At 43.3% G+C, this 6,958-nt stretch overlaps 1 protein-coding gene across 6 annotated transcripts in view; it reads left to right on the top strand.

The window, feature by feature from the left end:
* The first annotated feature begins 1,562 nt into the window (after positions 1-1,562).
* Positions 1,563-6,958, top strand: part of SIPA1L1 (signal induced proliferation associated 1 like 1) — a 116,337-nt gene continuing 110,941 nt past the window's right edge. For 4 of the 6 annotated variants that reach the window (XM_033146567.1, XM_033146551.1, XM_033146560.1 and 1 more), the window contains exon 1: positions 1,563-1,682. The gene's annotated coding sequence lies outside the window, so the exon portion shown is untranslated. The remainder of the gene's footprint in view (positions 1,683-6,958) is intronic. The other 2 variants (XM_033146542.1, XM_033146536.1) reach the window with 1 other exon arrangement.

Raw genomic sequence — 6,958 nt, 5'->3', positions numbered from 1 at the left:
GGGCGCTGCCGGGGAGCCCAGGGTGCGGGACGCTCTTCCCGCACCCCAACCGGAGCCCCGCTTTGCGGTAGCGGGGCTCCTAACCCCCGGGATGGACAGGGCGCCTCGGACCCGAAGCAGCCCTCGACCACCCGGCGATTGCGTCGTGCCTGGCAAAGTTTCAGCTGGGACCCAGGATAGAACCCATGGCGTTTTGCGTGAAAATCATGTGAGCAACACAGGCTATAGCCCCTCTCCTGCAGCTTAACAGATGTAAATCTTCCAGGGCATAGAAACTAGTTCAAGGGCTGATCTTTTCTTGCTTGAGCCTCCTGAAACATAACCGATGTTGCTATAAAAATTAATCTCTTGTGGCAAAGCAAGTGACTTTTTAAATTAGATATAGAAAAAACATTCCTGATTCGATTCTAATCTGCCTATCTTTGAGATTTCCTCTGCAGAAAAAGCAAAAAATATACAGTATTAAGATGTTGGCATTTGTATTTGGTGTAATCTAGCTTGCTGTAAAGAAAGCACTTGCATACGAGATTCCTATAGACCAGGGGTCAGCAAACTAAGGCCCGTGGGCTGGATCAGGCCCAATTGCCTTCAGGATCTGACCCGAGGACTGTCCGTGGATTGGCATGGGGATTCTGTTCGTTCGGGCTGCACCATTCCATTCCCCCCTCCCTCCCACACACCACGGTGGCGCCTTCTCCCTCCTGGCTTCTCCCCGCCCTGCCTAGAGGAGGAAGGGGGCTGGGCTGGGCTGGCTGAGTGCCATTTTAAGCAGCCCCTCTCTGGAGCCAGCCCTTTCGCGCCACTCATCGTCCCTCTGCTGCTGCCGCCCTGGTGCTCCTGGGGCCCAGAGAGCAGAGCGGATGAGCTCGCTCTGCTTACCCACGAGAAGCAGCGGTGGCGGTGGCAGCCCCTGGGAAATTAAGCTCAGCAGCTGGGGTGGGGGGTGGGGAGGAAGACTACTTACCCCCCTCGCCTCTTCTTCCAGCTCCCCCTGGTACCGTTCTTCCAGCTCCCCCCCGTGCCGCTTCTCTGGCCCACCACAGGGTCTGTCTGAGGGACAGTAGACCAGCCCACGGCTAAATTTTTTTGCCAACCCCTGCTATAGACTATAAGAGTCCAGTCATCCCACCCCATGGCATGCATGTGTGGGCATTCAACACGCTGGGCTATTACAGCGAAGAAGAGGCCTTTTGTTGGATCTTCATCCCTCAGTTCTACCCTCTGTTTCATTAAAGAACATTGTTAATGGACCTGAAGGGGGGAAATAACTTTATGCGGATATGAGAGATAGGAAGTACACCCTTGCAACTAGCTTGCCCTGGGCTTCTATGCTTTTCCTTTTATACTTTCTCAAGCAACTTGAGATTTTAGAGTCAAGGTGCTAGGGACATGTTTCAGGCAAAAGCCAGTAACACTCCCATTAATGTATATTTATGGTGTAGTGAAAATGAGTTTAACAGTATAGAAAAGGGTGGGAGTGTACTATAAGGGTTGTTCTAAAAGTCAGAATTTACTACGAGGTCAAACCATTTCCTACATGGTTATAAAATAATCTTTCTCTTTTCTTTGTCCCCCTGTATTTTACAGCTGAAATGCTCCATGGGTATACTGTACAGTGATGCTGACAAAAGGAATAGGAACTTCAATTATGTTAATGAGTGATCAGACAAACAAAACTTGAGGTAAGAATATAAACTTTGAAGAAGCACAATGTGTCTGAAGGCAGCCCTGTATCAGAAAATGTTTTAATGCCTGATGTTTTACAGTTTTTTATATATGCTAAAAGCCGCCCAGAGTGGCTGGGGAAACCCAGCCAGATGGGCGGGGTATAAATAATAAAATTATTATTATTATTATTATTATTATTATTATTATTATTATTGGTGGAAAGGACAGCTCCAAATTCCAGATGTTTGGCTATGTAGTTACTCTTGAATTTTTCTTTCTGGAATTAAGTGAGGTCAGGGACAGCATATCAGATGGATAGGGCATTGCCAAGGGGTTTTAGAGGAAGGGGAAAGATCCTGACCAAGGTTTAAAGACTTGCCTTTTTGTATAGTCAAAGCAGACACATTTCTTTTTCGTCATGGGTACCTAGTTTATAAGCCCGCTTCCCATAACAACTTGCTGTGGTCAGGAATTGTGGTTGTCATGAATGAGTTTAAGTGACCCTTGGGTTCCTGCACTTGCCCTCTTTCTTCCTCCCTTACAACCAGTTAATAATAATAATAATAATAATAATAATAATAATAATATATAGTTTTGTGTCTTCACTCTTCCAACCCTAACCCTTCTTAGTCCAGAACTATAGCTTGCTTAGTTCCCACTCATATTGGTGCTTAATGTATACAGATGCTGCTGTTTGACCAGGGCTGCAACCTAAGGGCAGATACCCAATGGTGTCTTGCTTTTGACACTGGTCTCTTTGAATAGAAATCACTGATTCTTCATCTTCAGAGGAAGAGGAATAAGCTAAACCTAAATGCTATCTATCAGTCATGGTCAATGGGAACAAAATGTGAACCACTAAGGTTCCTTTTAAGCTACTGAGCAGCTGCTGATTTTGAACCAGCTGCTGAATGTTGGTTTCCTCTCTGTAGAGAGATCACAGTGCTGGCTGCTTAAATCAAGGCAAGATTTTTGTAAAAGAAGCATTAAATAAATGGTTAATTTAAATCACCGGCACTTTACTGGTTTGGAAACAGAAAAAAATCTACTCATTTGTGTAATGTGTAATGGAGTGAGCTGCAATTTAGAAAGTTGTCTTCTGTCAAGTTAGATCATTGTTCCATCTATCTCAGTATTGCATACACTGGTGGTCAGCAGTTCTCCAAAGGGTTCTTTTCCAGACCTACCTGGAGATGCAGGGGATCACACTTGAGACTGAACACAAAAGCATGTGCTCTACCACTGAAATACAGCCTTTCTCTAAAGTAAAAATCAGTAGGAATGCAGACTGATACTTGCTGCCATTAGTTGATTTTATTCTTGTCCTGAGTGCAATCTTCAGAAAGGAGAACTAAAAACATTTAAACAGTGGCTAGTTCTTTGGTTTACAGTCAGTATGCTGGTTGTGGTAGATAAAAATATGTTGAACATATGGAAATGGAATGAGATTAACTATTTTTGTAGACCCTTCAAATAACATACCAGATGGAGCTAATATTGCATGGAGCTAGGACTTGCCTGGAACTAGTGATCTTGATGCAGCGATATCTTTGCCCCATGCCCATTTTTTAAGTTATGCAACATCTTTGAGGGTATTATATGCTGAGCCATCAATTACATGATGTTTTAGTCACCAGGACTAGTCTGCTTTGGCTCTTATAGTCTAAATTTTATGGGTCTTGAATTTCTCTCCCTTCCCACATTGGGTCAGATTCTGCCTTTATTAAGACCCTTCTAGACAAATGGCATGAAACTCCATTGCATAAAAGAACCGAATCAGTTTTGTTTTTCAGGGTGAATACTAGTGCTTTTGATCTTCTTTAATCTGATCCTTTTATCTGTCTTGCTTTAGTCCTAACAAGTTAGCTCATGTAGTGGTTACACTGAGGTTAAGAGATACTGTGACTTACAGGAAATCTCTGCAGATGCTTTGGTGTTTCAAGCATAAAATATCTTCAGGCTACTACAGCTATTCAGTTGCATAATCTGTTGGATTATGTGCTTTGAGTAGAAGACTGATTACATAGCCTGTATGTAAGTCATCTCTAAGAGCTTCAAAAGCAATACATTGTGATATAAAGACACAAACAAAACCAGCATGTTATTTTGCAGATATCTGCAAGAGATGCTCCATTGTATATCCAAGATTCTTCATATAAGAACAAACCGCATTGTAAATGTCTTCATTTTACAGCACACGGTCCCCTCAGGATTTACACTCATCTCCCACAAGCCTTGATCCAAGGGCAACATTCTGCCCCTCATAGTAAAGAGGAATGAGCTTTGGGGCAGGGAGTTTTCGATAGGGTTGCCATACGTCCGGATTTTCCTGGATATATTCAGAATAATGTAGTTGGCAGCAGTGCCCGGGCGGAAATCGTAAAAAATGACTGGTACAATCTGGACATATGGCAGCCCGTGTTGGCAGTGCTGTTATTGCTGTTTTTCCATAAAAATAGCTTAAAAATGGCATTTTTAAAAAAAGGCAATTTTGCCCAAAAAGCTCAACAGCTTTGGGCAAAAGAGAAAAGCTCAGCAATGTTTCTGTCTGGATTTTCACTGTTTGAAATATGGCAACCCTAGGTTTCGACCTGTTACTCTTTGCCACGTGGAAGAAAAGATATTGGGTGAACACACTAGTGCTGGAGTTTTGCAGTGGGAGAGTATACAGCCACAGAAGAATGTGGATGAAGTTAAGTTTGAGATTGACAAAGGAGAGTAGTGCTGCTTGTCAAAATATAATTGTAAGGCTGGCTAGCAGGGTTTTCTTTCTCTTTATTCTATGTTTTTGTATTGCACATTACCTTGTTTCTTTAGGCATTTTATGAATAGTTTATGATAACATTACAGACAACAAATGATAGTTGCCCAGGGTATCTGTGCAAACCACATTTCATGTGGCACCTGCAATAGCAAAGGATGTTTTGGGGAGGGGTAGAAGTATCACATTTTTGAAAGGTACAAAAGGTGGTGTGTCGAGTGTCAAACATATTATTTTAGCAACTTAATCACATCCTTCAGGGAAGTAGTTTGGACTAAGTACAACACAAAAAAACTGATTATAAACAATGGAGACATGTTGTAAGAGAAACAATGGACTATTTTAAAGTTAACGTTTTATGTTTTACCAGAGTACATTCATGTAAAGGGCTAAGATCTATTTTTTCTTCTCTTTAAACTTTACATAGTGATGTTTTAAAGTTACTTTACTATGGGAGCAATATTGCACCTTGTGCTCATGGAGTGACTCCTACAGATAAACCTTTCCAACCCCACCAGTTGCTCCCACAAAACTTCACTGAGCATGTTGTGACACTGTAGAGCAGTTGCTGGACTACAATTTACACCAAGTTGTGCTGTCCAGGGCTAATGAGAGTTGGAGCCCAGCAACATCTGGGCCCCCCAGAGCCTAGTTATCCCTGCTGTAGGGCCATTCAATAGCAGCCATTGCCCTTTTGAATATCTGTAGCATCCTCCCATTGCTGGCTCTTCCCCAGGCCCCCCATGTATGGCACTCTTCTCATGCTTCTTTAGCCATTCTGCACATCTGAATCCTGGGGCAGAGTTGGCAACGCAGCAGGGCATCAGCTGCTATTGAATAACCCTGCTGGGCCATAGTGTGCTCTGAAGTGCTGAGTGGAGGTAGTTGGTGAGCGAGGATTGTCACGCGCAAGACTCGTAGAGCCTTATGGAAACTGCTGTTTGAGCACAGAGTGCAGGATGGCTTTCTATGCCTTGGATCCTAAGTTACTTTCTGTCAGTGGAACTGAACGGAATGAACCTCTCACACCTTCCCTTCCCAATCCTAATAAACAGATTGATACCTGCAGTTCGTCCATTATGAGGCAATTACAATTACAGACAAATATGTGTTAATGTTGGGGTTTTACACCCAGTTGAAAACCAGCTGTTTCTCATTAAAGCAGAATTCCTTATGAAACTCATTCCTTTGGAGGCACATGAGGCTCTGGCAGTGGCCAGCAGAGTAACTGATCCAACAATGTGATAGGCAGGTGTGCCTCATGGCCATCCCAGGAACAGTTCTCTCAGTCCTGTGATGTAATTCTGAATTTGTTGCAACTTGCTGCACCCATCATGAGGCTCAGAACAGTAGAACTGGAAATGTTTGTGTGGCCTAATCCTCAGAGTGTTCCAGCCATGTCAGCTGTGTTACAGTTGATTGGGCTGGCAGAAACATAGCACTTTAAGGGTCAAGTCATGGAGAAATAACACTTGTTGTTCAGTCTCTCTTTGGTTACGCCCTAACTAGCAGTTGCCAAGTAAGCTTTGTGTGTATGTGTGTCACGTTTTGATATTTGATAAACATCAGCTCAAGCTGGCTTCTGAACATGTATAGCAACTCTTCGGACTTGTGTATTTTAAATTATGTAATTTGAATGATTCATATAAATGAAATGATACCTGGCTGTATAGCTAATGCACACAGCCACTTTCTCAAGCTGGTGTTAGGCAGGCAGTCTCAGGTGTGTCTTTCCTTCCAATGTAGCGTGACCTTTTCATTCACAATTGGTTCACCTCTGGGTATACAATCCCGGTGTTAGGTGAAAAGGAGGCCAGCAAATCAGTTTTGCTGCAGGCAGTATAGCTGACTGAATGCCGTGATGCGTTGGATATATTATCACTGGACACACAAGGCTTTCATTAAAGAACACTGGTCTTTAGCTGGTCAGTTGGGACCCACTAGTGGGTCGCAGGCTGATACAAGGTGGGTCACAACAAGACCACTACCACCATGCAAATATATGGTAAAAGATTAATTAAGAAATGGGTCCTGAAATGCATGTTTGGGTTAAAACAGGTCCTGGGATACCTGCCCTGGATGACAGGAGGATAAGATCTATCACAGTCAAACCTCTACGTACCACCGCCTCTTCTTATGGTCATTCCAAGTCGTGACTGCGGCAAACCCGGAAGTAACCTGCGGGTTTGCCGCCGTTTGTGCATGCGCAGGAGTGGTGACGGCGCCTCTCCCAGCAACCCGGACCGACCTCCGGAATGGATTATGGTCACAAATAGAGGTTCCACTGTACTTGCTTATTGATGTAAATCTCAAGAATATGTTTTGTATAGTTAGGTTTTTACCTCTATCCTCAGTACATTTTATTTTATTTTATTTTATTTTATTATTTTATCACTATGGCTAGTGGCTGATGCAAATAAAGATTCTTCTGATTCTGATAGGAGGATGCATACATTGTGGTGTTGTGGACACCGAGGCAGGTCAGGTTATGATTGGAACCTAAATGGTGGGAAGTGCTCTGTGATGTTG

Source organism: Lacerta agilis, chromosome 1 (assembly GCF_009819535.1).
Source record: "Lacerta agilis isolate rLacAgi1 chromosome 1, rLacAgi1.pri, whole genome shotgun sequence".
Classification (NCBI taxonomy): Eukaryota; Metazoa; Chordata; class Lepidosauria; order Squamata; family Lacertidae; genus Lacerta; species Lacerta agilis.
The sequence above is the reverse complement of the archived record's forward strand: the minus strand, read 5'-3'. Positions and strand labels throughout refer to the sequence as shown.